Here is a 15,066-nt window from a genome sequence, read left to right as displayed (position 1 = left end):
GGGATTTCTGGGTTGTATGGTAGTTCTATTTCTAACTGTTTAAGAAAACGCCAGATAGATTTCCAAAGTGGTTGTACCATTTTACATTCCCACCAGCAGTGTATAAGAGTTCCAATCTCTCCACAGCCTCTCCAACATTAATTATTTTGTGCTTTTTGGATTAATGCCAGCCTTGTTGGAGTGAGATGGAATCTCATTGTAGATTTAATTTGCATTTCTCTAATGGCTAATGATCGAGAGCATTTTCTCATGTATCTGTTAGCTGCCTGAATATCTTCTTTAGTGAAGTGCGTGTTCATATCCTTTGCCCACTTCTTGATTGGGTTGTTTGTCTTCTTGTGGTTGAGTTTTACCAGAATCATATAGATTTTAGAGATCAGGCACTGGTCGGAGATGTCACAGCTGAAAATTCTTTCCCAGTCTGTAGGTGGTCTTTTTACTCTTTTGGTGAAGTCTTTAGATGAGCGTAGGTGTTTGATTTTTAGGAGCTCCCAGTTATTGGGTTTCTCTTCGTCATCTTTGGTAATGTTTTGTATTCTGTTTATGCCCTGTATTAGGCCTCCTAAGGTTGTCCCTATTTTTTCTTCCATGATCTTTATCATTTTACTCTTTATGTTTAGGTCTTTGATCCACTTGGAGTTAGTTTTTGTGCATGGTGTGAGGTATGGGTCCTATTTCCTTTTTTTGCAAATGGATATTCAGTTATGCCAGCACCATTTGTTAAAAAGACTATCTTTTCCCCAATTAGCTGACACTGGTCCTTTGTCAAATATCATCTGCTCATATGTGGATGGATTTATATCTGGGTTCTCAATTCTGTTCCATTGGTCTATGTGTCTGTTGTTGTACCAGTACCAGGCTGTTTTGACTACTGTGGTTGTATAACAGGTTCTGAAATCAGGTAGAGTGAGGTCTCCCACTTTTTTCTTCTTTTTCAGTAATGCTTTGCTTATCCGAGGCTTCTTTCCCTTCCATATGAAATTGGTGATTTGTTTCTTTATCAAATTAAAAAATGACATTGGAATTTGGATCGGAAGTGCATTGTATGTACAGATGCCTTTTGGTAACATAGACATTTTTACTATGTTAAGTCTTCCTATCCATGAGCAAGGTATGCTTTTCCACTTAAGTAGGTCCTTTTTAATTTCTTGTAGTAGTGCTTTGTAGTTTTCTTTGTATAGGTCTTTTACATCTTTGGTAAGATTTATTCCTAAGTATTTTATCTTCTTGGGGACTACTGTGAATGGTATTGATTTGGTTATTTCCTTTTCGATGTTCTTTTTGTTGATGTAGAGGAATCGCAGTGATTTTTGTATGTTTATCTTATAACCTGAGACTCTGCCAAACTCTTCTATTAGTTTCATTAGTTTTCTGTAGGATTCCTTAGGGTTTTCTGTTTATAAGATCATGTCATCTGCAAATAGAGATAATTTTACTTCCTCCTTGCCAATCCGGATGCCTTTTATTTCTTTGTCTAGCCTAATTGCTCTGGCTAGGACTTCTAGCACAATGTTGAATAAGAGCGGTGATAAAGGGCATCCTTGTCTGGTTCCCGTTCTCAAGGGAAATGCTTTCAGACTCTCTCCCATTTAGAGTGATGTTGGCTGTTGGCTTTGTATAAAAAAAAAAAAGAAAAATTGTATAGATGCCCTTTATTCTGTTGAGGAATTTTCCTTCAGTTCCTATTTTGGTGAGAGTTTTTATCATAAATGGGTGTTGGACTTAGTCAAATGCCTTTTCTGCATCAATTGATAAGATCATGTGGTTTTTGTCTTTTTTTTAATTTATATGGTGGATTACATTAATGGTTTTTCTAATATTAAACCAGCCTTGCATAACTGGTATAAATTCCACTTGGTCGTGGTGAATTATTTTTTGATATGTTGTTGAATTCTATTGGCTAGAGTTTTGTTGAGGATTTTTGCGTCTATGTTCATGAGGGATATAGATCTGTAATTTTCTTTTTTTTTTTTTTTTGATTTCTTTACCTGGTTTTGGTATCAGGGAGATGGTGGCTTCATAGAATGAGTTAGGCAGTATTCCGTCATTTTCTATGTTTTGAAATACCTTTAGTAGTAGTGGTGTTAACTCTTCTCTGAAAGTTTGGTAGAACTCTGCAGTAAAGCCATCCAGGCCAGGGTGTTTTTTTGTTTGGAATTTTTTGATTACCATTTCAATCTCTTTTTTTGTTATGGGTCTATTTAGTTGTTCTACTTCTGATTGTGTTAGTTTAGGTAGGTAGTGTTTTTCCAGGAATTCACCCATTTCTTCTAGGTTTGCAAATTTGTTAGAGTACAATTTTTTGTAATAATCTGATATGATTCTTTTAATTTCTTTTGGGTCTGTTGTGATGTGGCCTTTCTTTTTTCTTATTAGGGTTATTTGTTTCCTTTCCTGTATTTCTTTAGTCAGTCTGGCCAATGGTTTATCAATTTGGTCAATTTTTTCGAAGAACCAGCTTTTGGCTTTGTTAGTTCTTTCAATTGTTTCTCTGTTCTGTAATTTATTTAGTTCAGCTCTAATTTTTATTATTTGTTTTCTTCTGGTGCCTGATGGATTCTTTTGTTGCTCACTTTCTATTTGTTCAAGTTGTAGGGACAGTTCTCTGATTTTGGCTCTTTCTTCTTTTTGTATGTGTGCATTTATCGATATAAATTGACCTCTGAGCACTGCTTTTGCTGTGTCCCAGAGGTTTTGATAGGAAGTATTTTCATTCTCTTTGTATTCTATGAATTTCCTTATTCCCTCCTTAATGTCTTCTATAACCCAGTCTTTTTTCAGGAGGGTATTGTTCAGTTTCCAAGTACTTGATTTCTTTTCCCTAGCTTTTCTGTTATTGATTTCTAGTTTTGTTGCCTTGTGGTCTGAGAAGATGCTTTGTAATATTTCGATGTTTTGGATTCTGCAAAGGTTTGTTTTATGACCTAATATGTGGCCTATTCTAGAGAATGTTCCATGTGCGCTAGAAAAAAAAGTATACTTTGCAGCAGTTGGGTGGAGAGTTCTGTATAAGTCAATGATGTCAAGTTGGTTGACTGTTGTATTTAGGTCTTCCGTGTCTCTATTGAGCTTCTTACTGGATGTCCTGTCCTTCTCCGAAAGTGGTGTGTTGAAGTCTCCTACTATAATTGTGGAGGTGTCTATCTCACTTTTCAATTCTGTTAAAATTTGATTTATGTATCTTGCAGCCCTGTCATTGGGTGCATAAATATTTAATATGGTTATGTCTTCCTGATCAATTGTCCCTTTTATCATTATGTAGTGTCCTTCTTTATCCTTTGTGGTGGATTTAAGTCTAAAGTCTATTTTGTCAGAAATTTATATTGCTACTCCTCTTCTTTTTTGCTTATTGTTTGCTTGATGTATTTTTTTCCATCCTTTGAGTTTTAGTTTGTTTGTGTCTCTAAGTCTAAGGTGTGTCTCTTGTAGGCAGCATATAGATGGATTGTGTTTCTTTACCCAGTCCGAGACTCTCTGTCTCTTTATTGGTGCATTTAGTCCATTTACATTCAGTGTAATTATAGATAAATAAGTGTTTAGTGTTGTCAGTTTGATGCCTTTTTATGTGTGTTGTTGACAATTTCATTTTTCCACATATTTTTTTGTGCTGAGACTTTTTCTTAGTAAATTGTGAGATCCTCATTTTCGTAATGTTTGACTTTATGGTTGTTGAGTCGTTACGTTTTTCTTGGCTTTTATCTTGAGTTCTGGAGTTGTTATACCTCTTTGTGGTTACCTTAATATTTACCCCTATTTTTCTAAGTAAAAACCTAACTTGTATTGTTCTATATCGCCTTGTATCCCTCTCCATATGGCAGTTCTATGCCACCTGTATTTAGTCCCTCTTTTTGATTATTGTGATCTTTTACACATTGACGTCAGTGATTCCCTGTTATGAGCATTTTTTTTTTAATTAATCTTAATTTGTTTTTATGATTTCCCTATTTGAGTTGATTTCAGGATGTTCTGTTTTGTGACCTTGTGTTGTGCTGGTATCTGATATTATTGGTTTTCTGACCAAAGAATATCCTGTAGTATTTCTTGTAGCTTTGGTTTGGTTTTTGCAAATTCTCTAAACTTGTGTTTATCTATAAATATCTTAATTTCGCCTTCATATTTCAGAGAGAATTTTGCTGGATATATGATCCTTGGCTGGCAGTTTTTCTCCTCCCGTGCTCTGTATATGTCGTCCCATTCCCTTCTTGCCTGCATGATTTCTTCTGAGTACTCTGAGCTTATTCTTATTGATTCTCCCTTGAAGGAAACCTTTCTTTTCTCCCTGGCTGCTTTTAAAATTTTCTCTTTATCTTTGGTTTTGGCAAGTTTGATGATAATATGTCTTGGTGTTTTTCTTTTTGGATCAATCTTAAATAGGGTTCAATGAGCATCTTGGATAGATATCCTTTCGTCTTTCATGATGTCAGGGAAGTTTTCTGTCAGGAGATCTTCAACTATTTTCTCTGTGTTTTCTGTCCTCCGTGCCTGTTCTGGGACTCCAATCACACGCAAGTTATCCTTCTTGATAGAGTCCCACATGATTCTTAGGATTTCTGTATTTTTTTTAATTCTCTTATCTGGTTTTTTTTCAGCTATGTTGGTGTTAATTCCCTGGTCCTCCAGATGTCCCAGTCTGCATTCTAATTGCTCGAGTCTGCTCCTCTGACTTCCTATTGCATTGTCTAATTCTGTAATTTTATTGTTAATCTTTTGGATTTCTACATGTTGTCTCTCTATGGATTCTTGCAACTTATTAATTTTTCCACTATGTTCTTGAATAATCTTTTTGAGTTCTTCAACTGTTTTATCAGTGTGTTCCTTGGCTTTTTCTGCAGTTTGCCTTATTTCGTTTCTGTTGTCTTGAAGCATTCTGTAAATTAGTTTTTTATATTCTGTTTCTGATAATTCAAGGATTGTATCTTCATTTGGGAAAGATTTTGATTCTTTTGTTTTGGGGGGGTTGTAGAAGCTGTCATGGTCTGCTTCTTTACGTGGTTTGATATCGACTGCTGTTTCCGAGCCATCACTGGGATACTTGTTTTTCCAGAAACTCCGCTGACCGGGACGCTGGCTCCAGGCTCCGAAAACAGTCGCTGCTTCCCCGTATTTGTTCGTTTTCCGTCTCTAAATCTGTGTTTGTTGTTCAGGGTTCGTGGATTGTTATGTATGTGATCGATTCACTTGTTTTTCCGAGTCTTTGTTGCAAGAGGGATCCGAGGTAGCGTCTACCTAATCAGCCATCTTGGCCCCCTCCTCCTTATTGTTTTCTAATATACTTTTTCTTGATGATTTGCTAATCAAAGGGTCAGCAGTTTGGATTCCACCAGGCTCTCCTTGCAAACTCTATGTGGCAGTTCTACTCTGTCCTATAGGGTCACTATGACTTGAAATCGACTAGACGGCGCTGGGGTTTTTTTGGTGATATTATATTTGGATAGAAAACACATGATCATAAATGTACTATTTCATGAATACAGTGCCTTAGTTATCTAGTGCCTCTATTACAGAAATACCACAATTGGATGGCTTTAACAAACAGAAATTCGTTCTCTCACCATGTAGGCTAGAATTCTGAATTCAGGTGCCAGCTCCAGGGGAAGTCTTTCTCTCTATGTCCACTCCAGGGGAAGATCCTTGTCATCAATCTTGGCTACAAAATTCTACATGAACAAATCCAGCATTTAAAAATGTTATTCTATTCTGATTTTCATAGTTTTAGTCAAGCCAAGGAACGTAGACAACTGTTTATGGAAATATTGCTGACAAAGTCCACGGATAAATGTGATAGCAGATGAAGCGGTTGATGGGGATAAAAGAGGGAGATTTAGAATGGAATATATTATATGCATGTTTGTAAAGGAATGGGAACAACCCATTAGAGAGGTAAGAAAAGATGGGGAGGATTACAGGAACATTGTCTTTGTGACCTGTTGTGGGGTGTGTTACATGGTGGAGAGAAGGAATGGTCTTAGATCCAAAACGAAACTAAACCAGTTGCCATACAGTTGATAGGAGCATAGACAGTTCATCTAATATATCAAAGAACGACTTTGAACTACTTAGTTATGTGCACGAAAATTTGACTGCCTGGAAGCTACCCAAGAGGCCAGCCTTGGCAGTTTGCCTAGAGCAGGTTGACTAGGTAGTAGGAAAAAACATCTTTTCAAATGGAAAATTAGTATGATAGTTTTGATCATTTCTCAAAATTGCACTCTCGGCCTCCATGTAGGCTCATTTCTTAAAATCCACCATTCATATTCCTTGCCTCTTAGATCTGAGGCAGGTTGGCTCAGTTATCAGAGAAAATACTTTCAGTTGTTTTCTGCTTACCTGAAAAATACATGACAGGTCCTCTGTTGTATAATGCTTGTTATCGTCCTTTTGTTGGCACTTATATTTCAGTTTGAGCAAATTTATTTATCAGAATCCATCAGTAGTAAAAGACCGGAAAGTAGAGTACATGTGCACAAAACCCATATGGATGGGTAGAGGTGATGGTGTGCATTCGTGGAAATTCTCTTTTGATTGTTTGTATCTAGAAGGGTGAATGGTATATTTGATGGGTAAATAAAAGGAAGCAGGATCTTCCAGGCTGATGAGATCACATTACAAACACCTAGTTTCATGTGGCAGAAAAGAAAATATGGATAAGTATCATAAGAAGATGGTGGAATGTAAATTTTAGGCTAGATTTCTAAAGCCCTGAAATGGTATGTTAAGGAACTTTGACTTTAATCTATCCTCACTAGACAGCCATTGAAGAGGTCTGGAAAGAAAAAAAAAAAAAAAATCCTCAGAGTCGTTTTTGGAGGATTATGCAAGGATTATGAATCATGGATTTAAGAAATAAAAGCCTGTAGGGAGGCAGAGAGACCATTTTGAAGAAATAATCAAAAAGTAGATACTAATTTCCATTCGAAGAGCTGTTTTTCCATATAACCCAGTCAACTTACTTTAGGCAAACTGCCAACACTTGTGTTTTTCACATCTTCTAGGCAATCAGCTTCCTCAGAATAAAGACACAGTTATCTGTTTCTGCCACGAGTGGTATATTCCTAGTCATCTACACTCAAACTCTGTGAGTCATTTAGACTCTGTTTTTTCTTATTAATCTGCTATTATGTGTAATTAACAATTTCTAATTTTTATATGTATGATGAACATTTTGATTTGAAGTAAGGATTTATGTGTTTGCTTGATCCATTTCTTTCTCAAGAATGTCTATGCTTGCTTTTTCACATTCATAAAACTTTTCCAGGTGTAACTGAAATTCTGTCTCCTCAAAGAACCTGTCAGATTATGAAGCAGTATGACATTCTGGTTATAGGAATGGATTCTGAATCCAATTGCCTGGGTTCAAATATTAGCCTTCCCAATTATCGGCAGCATGACCTTGATAATGTGCCTCAGTTCCCTTATTTGTAACACGGGAGTGATAATCATAGCATATCATTATAACTATTAATAATAGTATATAGGTGAAGATAATGATAGTATTATATAATTAATAAGATTTTAATTGATTCTGTTATTATCCTGGTTGTTACTTAGCATAGTGCCTTGCACCAAATAAATAATGCAAGTGCTGTAATTGTTTCTCTTGACCTCAAGGATCTCTCTTCTATATTGAAAGCACTCATGAACTGTGCCCCATGTTGGGCACTTTAATGTATGTTGCCTTGCAAAATTTCTTGTATTGTTAACTTTTCATGGTGTGTGTCTTATATACTAAATTGTTGTTCTGGGGCAGATTTACTTCTTTGCATTTTCCATACTACCTAGCAAAATACCAGACATACCTGCCATAGAAATTTATAAAATGATACACAAAACATAATTTGAATGTCGGAGAATTTCTAGGGTTCTTTCTATCTCTGGGAAAATGATGCTGATGACTCAGCTAGACATACATTATCTTTTGTGCAGGTTTTTAATTATCAAGAGGAACAAAGATTATGTCTCTTTTCAGAGCAGCAGTTTTGGGATCAATTGTGCTGACAAACAATGCATTCCCTGGGGGTCCTGATTCTGGAGAGATTAATATTGCCTTTGTTGACACCTTTTAAGAACAAAAGTTAAATAGATGTTTGAAAATCAGTCCCAGAAGACTGCTAAAGTGGCAATGTGAGCATCAAACACAGGTCATCAGCAGGCTAAGGAGAAGAGCAGAAGAAATGGAACAACAGGGATGAATGGCATCATTGTATTGAATGTACTACAAAAGTGATCTCCAAGCTTTCTTTCAAATCTATCACTCAAACATCCATGTATTTAATCAGCATGATAAAATCATTGTCATTTAATTTAAGGATGCCATCTCTTTTGATTTGCCAAAGAAGGCCATAATTGAAGAAGCATTCTAATGCCTGAGGGAAGGAGTGAACTTGAGAGCTCCTGCTCCCATTCTCAGCATCCTCTTTTCTCTTCTGAGAGGGAAATATAAGTTCTGCAAGATCAGAAATCTTGTCCCATCTGTTTAGTGCTATATTCAGGTGCTAAAACTAAACTCTGGCATGTTGCAATCACTCGGTAAATATTTCTTGAATAAATAATGATGACAAGACTTGAATGCAAGCAAGGGAAATACGTTAAGGATGTATTTTACCTTCTCACTTCCTCTTTCACCTTGTACCTGAGGGCTCTTCATGCCCCCTTTTATTTCCTTAATCATTCAGATAGCAATCCCAGGTGTGCTGTGAGTTCTGTGACACCAAACTGGATTATATCTAATTAAAACGGAGAAGGCGTTTTCATAAGAATTTCTGCAGAAAATGTTATGGAGTACAATGAGGAAATGAGTTATAAATACTAAAAGCATACAAAATCTTATATTATTGACCTTTCTGAGACATCTTATAAAAGGAATGCAGGTCATGCAATGAAATCTGATTGTATAGTGACAACTAGTGTAGAGATGATGAATAGGCATCTCTTCTTCAAGCAGGAATTCTGTAATATTTTCTACATCTAAGGTTATTTCCCCTCGTTGAGAAATTTCCCCAACCTACACATACCATTAAGTGACATAAAGTTCTTAGTCTTTTTTTGATCAGCCTGGGCAAAGCCGTGATTTTTTTTTTGAGGTAATTTTTAGGAATCACATTTGTACCCGAGAGTGACCTCAGTTATTTTATGTGCTTCTTCCAACTCCAGTCTGAGGCTTCAAAACATGCCACAATGCCATCCTCTTATGTTCCCTCTTAGAGAGGAGAATGGATGAAGGAAAGAGAGCTTCATTCTCCAGAAAAGAAGCTCGATGTTTATCTTTCATGAACCTAGTGCATTTTAAAATATTGGTTCTATCTAACTGTACTAAGGTTCAGCCAGGTAAGAGGAGATGGCTAATCTCTTTTTGAATCTCAGAAATGTACTTAACTTTGCCCATCATCATCCAAAGCTTTTACAAACTGGACACAACCAGCTATTTTGAGGAAGGAGATTTATGGATATAGACTCTGCTTGCTAATGAGTTACGACTCAGGCAAATTGATCAACCCAATTACTAATACATGCATATTATAGATGCATGCTCAATTAATTATCAAAAACGAAATTAGCCATTTAGTGGAATTTTGTTGGCTTTTAAATGGTATTAAATGAGAAAAAGAGGAAGGCTTTGGATAATAAATCTCTTTTTTTTCTAGAAGTGTTTTGAAATGTTCAGAACATATGCACGTTCTATGGACATGACTTCATATGAATATTTGGAAGCATTATGAAGCTATAAAGTGTATCTGAGAAACTAGATGATATTCATAAAATGTAAGAACATTTGCATATGAATGGCAAAGTATAAATGTATATTTTCACCCAGATACAACTTGGATAAATGCTTTCATCATCTTATAGAAAGAATTAACAGCTTCTAGGTCCAAGTTGGAAACCCTGGTAGTGTAGTGGTTAAGTGCTACAGCTGGTAACCAAACAGTTGGCAGTTCAAATCCACCAAGCAGTCCTTGGAAACTCTATGGGGCAGTTCTACTCTGTCCTATAGGGTAGCTTTGAGTCACAATCGACTCGATGGCACTGGGTTAGGTTTTTTGTGGTTTGGTTAGGTCCAAGTTAATCTTAATTACTGTCTTCCCATACATTTTCTCTCCCCCAACTATAGGTCCATTCAATTTTTTCACACTATGCTTGGATTTGATCTCTAGAAGTCAGCTTATGCTAACCAACCGAATGCTCATCAAATGCCCAAATTATTAATTATAGCTATTGTTTTTTTCCAACCTTCTCAATTTTGAATATTTTAATTTGTTACATGTACTGAGATAGTGGATGCCTGGACAGTTGCAGATATCACTCAACTGAAGGCTAATTATCTTGCCCCTAAATTCAAGGCTTGTTCTCCTTGAATCAAGCCGTTAACACTATGAATGTCAATGTCAGTAGAAGACATCCAGCGCTTGAAAGTCTGGCTGTTTTTCTTCTCTACTTATATCACATGTCAGGATGAACTCTTTGTTGTTAGTTGCCGCTTAGTAGATTCTGTTCATGGTGATCCCATGTATTCAGAGTAGAACTACTCTATAGGGTTTTCAAGGCTGTTACCTTTTGGAACCAGATGTCCAGTCTTGTATTCTGAGGTGCCTTTGGGTGAGTTCAAACCACCAACCTTGCAGCTAGTAGTTTAATACTTAACTGTTTGCACCATTCAGGGGCTCCACAAGATAAACTAAACCCAAAAAATATCCCACAAGTGAGTAAGTTAATTTAAAAGAAAGAAGAAACTATCTCCATTGTCTTTGTGATTTTCCCATTAAGCCTTTTTACTTAATCCTAAAAATGAACTAGGAAATAATGCAGGAATATCCTGAAACTTTTACTTTGAAAAGGAGAGCTCTGGAGTGCCCAATTTTGTTTCATACCATGGTTTAAGCTGCGGTGAAGAATTTCCAGTTACTCTTAAAAAACTGGAGCCTGAACATTGAATATTCCCAACAAGTGAGAAATGTTCTCTGGCCTTTTAGAATCCACATCATGAGTACTTCATGTGGCCAGCAGCAGATTTTATTTAATTGCATTTCCTTTTCATATCACTGAGAATTTTCAGAATCCAGCCTGAGATAAATGCATTAATTGATAAATGCATAAATTTATTATTCTTAATAAAGTAAGATTAAAAGAAGGGAAACTAAATAGCTTGATTTTTTTCTTTTTTCTGATCGTAATAGAAAAATATTTGAGGGGAAAGTCTAGCTTGATGAATCTACAGAATAGGAAGAAACAATGTGTGTGGTAATGTCATGAAAGATGATTATGGGTTATTCAGATTTAAGCTCGGCCACAAAGCATTAATTGTCTCTTACTTCTTTGTGAGAAATGCAATTTTTTTAACAGTGTCTTTGAAAGCTTCTTTCACTTGTTTGTTTCAAAGTGTATAAATGAATGGGTTAAGCAAAGGGGCAACAGAAGTGGCTAGCATTGACACCATCTTATTTTTTTTTTATTAAGGGCCACTCCTTCCTTTGCTGAAGGCTTGATGTAGATGAAGATGAAGCTGCCATAGGTCATGGAAACCACAATCATGTGAGAAGAACATGTAGAAAAGGCCTTTTTTCTTTGTTGGGCAGAAGGGAATTTTAGAATGGTCTTGACAATGTATGTGTATGAAAGAACCACACCAATTAGGGTAATAATTAGTGTTACCACGGCAAAACCCAAGGCATTTTTTTCTATAAGCATTGTGTCTGAGCAGGATATCTGTAAAACAGGATACGTATCACAGCCAAAACTATCAATGAGATTTGAGTCACAGAATTCCTCTGGAGACCCATACTAAAAGGTAGGAGGATGATCAACAGGCCAGCAAACCAGGAGCAGAGAACAAGGGTAGTGCAGACCTTACTGTTCATGATGGTTGTGTAATGCAGGGGCTTACAGATGGCCACATAGCGATCATAGGACATGGCAGCAAGGAGAAAAAATTCGGTGGCTCCAAAGAGGACAACAAAAAACATCTGTGTGGCACAAGCATTATAGGTAATCGTTTTGTCTCCAGTTGCCAGGGTGTACAGAAATCTGGGCACACAGACAGTGGTGAATGACACTTCCAAGAAAGAGAAATTTCGGAGGAAAAAATACATGGGAGTCTTAAGGTGAGAATCTAAAAGTGTGAGGGTGATAATTGTCAGGTTCCCAGTTACACTCAAAATGTAGGTGAGAAATAAAAATATCAAAAGCACAATCTGTAGAATTGGGTCATCTGTCAACCCCAGCAGGATGAATGCTGTTATGGCTGTACGATTTCTCATCACTACCTGTGTCAGGTCAAGAGCGATTGGCTCTGAAGAGAGAAGGGCTGTAAGAAGGAAGCTAGCGTGGAACCTGAATGAAAGATGTAAGCAGTATTATTGTAGTGCATTTTACATTTGGATAATGGAAGTTTACTGGAAATATTTAAATATGAATCTTAGGTTTATAATTCCCTGATTAGAAACTCTTTATAAAGCTGGCAACTAAAACAAAAAACAAGTCACTCATCACGTACCTTGTTTCATACACTATTTCTCAATATTATTGCCTTGTGGCACAGCTATTAAAACAAACAAACAACAACAACAAAAAAAAGACACAACTCATAGCACAGCTATTAGCAACCCCTATTTTACAGATTATTATATTTTTTTAAATGTTTTTGTTTTGTTTTGTTTTGTTTCCAGTCACCTTTTTCTTTGCTTTTCCCATCTTACTGAACTGCTCACTTTTCATAACAGGGTAGGATTTGTCCAGTAGTATTTTATGCTGGTCTCTGATTATATTTAACATAAGCAAAATATCTTCAAAGGGTTAGATCATGTCTTTGTACTTTAAATTATCTCAGATTAGGAAGAAAAATAGTTTAAAATACAAGGTTATATCTTTGTTTTGTCTTTCCTGTATTTAATCAAACGAAAGCATTTCTAACCCAGTAAAGTGGTTGCTTGTTGTGGCTGTTGTTAAGTGCCATTGAGTTGGTTTCAACTCATAGCGACCCTACATCAACAGGATGAAACACTACTCCGTCCTCACAATCTGGTCCTGCGCTATCCTCACAATCATTGTTTTGCTTGAGCCCATTTTTGCAGCCACTGTGTCAACCCACCTAATTGAGGGTCTTCTTTTTTTTTGCTGACCCTGTACTTTACCAAACACATTGTCCTTCTCCAGGGATTGGACCCTCCTGATAACATGGTTGCATAGGCGGAGGGTTTCCTGAAGAGATGTGAGGAGCTTTTTTGCTGGAATATGCCTGGTTTGTGCTGTCCTGGTGCTTTGAGCCATGGCCACAACCCGGAAGGAATGGTCTTTGGTACTTGCTTTTTCTGCCAGCCTGCTCATCTTGGGTGTTCTCCTCAGCAGTACCCAGATCTTCAGAATCTGTCTCAGACACATTTCAGTGACCCTTCCTTTTGACAATTTTTTTCTGCCCTCCTCCTCAAATCACCTTTTCCTATTAATATACCTGCCAACTCACTAACTCTACAGTTCTTTGAATTCTTAATACCTGCAATCTTTCTAAACAATACCCATGAACAAACTGATCCATATGATTCAAGTTTTATACACAAATTTTAATAAACCCAGTTTTTCCTTGGCATTTGCCATTGTCAGGACCTCCTACCAGTTTTCCGCCTCCTTGGATTCTAATATTTACGTTTTCCCAGTTATTATTCCATTTGCTGGGGGCTCAGGAAGATCTCCTAGCCTTCCTGTCAAAACTTTCTTTCAGTTTGATTCACATTGTGAGGAGCCACTCTCAAACATCCGTCCTGTAAAAGAAGATCTGGTAAATACATTCTCACTGGGGGTGCCATTAATGAAAAATAATATATTGACTCATAATATGTCTTCGTGTTTTATTAGTGGGAATTGATTTTGAAATGAGCAATTTTCGGTGTAACTCAGGGGTTTTCAGGGAAACCCTATCTACCCAATTCTTCCCAATGTGTGTGAGAATCAAAAATACACTAGATTTCCTTATTTCTCTTCTCTACTATTGCTCAAGTAAATAATCAACATTCATTCATTCAGATAAATATTTAATGATCACCTATTATTTACAGAGCATAACATCAAAGACTGGAGATCTAACCATGAACAAGTCTCTCTCCAAAGGAGACTTCAGTCTTCCGATGGGAAATAATATTTCATTTCAGTGTATGATCAGAGACATAGTGAGATAACAATGAAAATGAAATTTTGTGTTTGGGGTAATAACTAGCCCATTGTTGTCGAGTTGATTCTGACTCATAGTGACCATTCAGGACAGAGTAGAACTGTCCCATAGGGTTTCCAAGGCTGTAAATCTTTACGGAAGTGGGCTGCTGCCTCTTTCTCCCATGGAGTAGTTGGTGGGTTGGAATCAATGATTTTTTGATTAGCAGTAGAGTGCTTAACCACTGTACCACCAGGACTCCTCTGGGGTGAAAACTATTATTATTATTATTCCTTGACAATCACTCTTCATTATACTGGTGTCGCTATGAGTCAGAGTCGACTCAACGGCAGTGGGTTATTCCTATTTTACTGTCTTCACTCAGTTCCTCTAGGCTTTTTTTCTATTAAAGTTGGCAGTGTCGGTCGTCACCTTAACCTGAGTTAGCGAGATGCGTTGCTCAGCGTTCACATAGATTTTATGGAATCAGGATACCTAACTCACCTCACGGGAGAAATGGTTCACTGGAGAGATGGTATCTTGTGAAGTACTCTGAAGCCAAACAGAGAAGATTTTGATAGGCCTACTGAGTGATGGAAACCCTGGTGGCTTAGTGGTTAAGAGCTATGGTTGCTAACCCAAAGGTCAGCAGTTTGAATCCATCAGGAGCTCCCTAAAAACTGTATCGGTGAGTTCTACTCCTTCCTATAGGGCTGCTATAAGTCGGAATCAACTGGACTTCAACAGGTACTAAATGATGGGTCAAGCTGATTTCTACATTTCTAATTCTTGTTTCCTTTCAGCCTTCTTTCTTTCCTTTCTTTCTTCCTACCATGTTACCATTCCAATTGCTGTCGAGCCAGTTCTGACTATGGTCATCTCGTGTGTGTCATAGTAGAACGGTTTTCCATAGTGTTTTGATCGACATATTT

At 36.9% G+C, this 15,066-nt stretch overlaps 1 pseudogene; it reads right to left on the bottom strand.

The window, feature by feature from the left end:
- Positions 1-11,302: 11,302 nt before the first annotated feature.
- LOC126075566 (olfactory receptor 6C2-like) lies at positions 11,303-12,251 on the bottom strand (annotated as a pseudogene).
- Between the last annotated feature and the right edge of the window lie 2,815 nt (positions 12,252-15,066).

This window comes from Elephas maximus, chromosome 4, assembly GCF_024166365.1.
Source record: "Elephas maximus indicus isolate mEleMax1 chromosome 4, mEleMax1 primary haplotype, whole genome shotgun sequence".
Lineage (NCBI taxonomy): Eukaryota > Metazoa > Chordata > Mammalia > Proboscidea > Elephantidae > Elephas > Elephas maximus.
The sequence above is the reverse complement of the archived record's forward strand: the minus strand, read 5'-3'. Positions and strand labels throughout refer to the sequence as shown.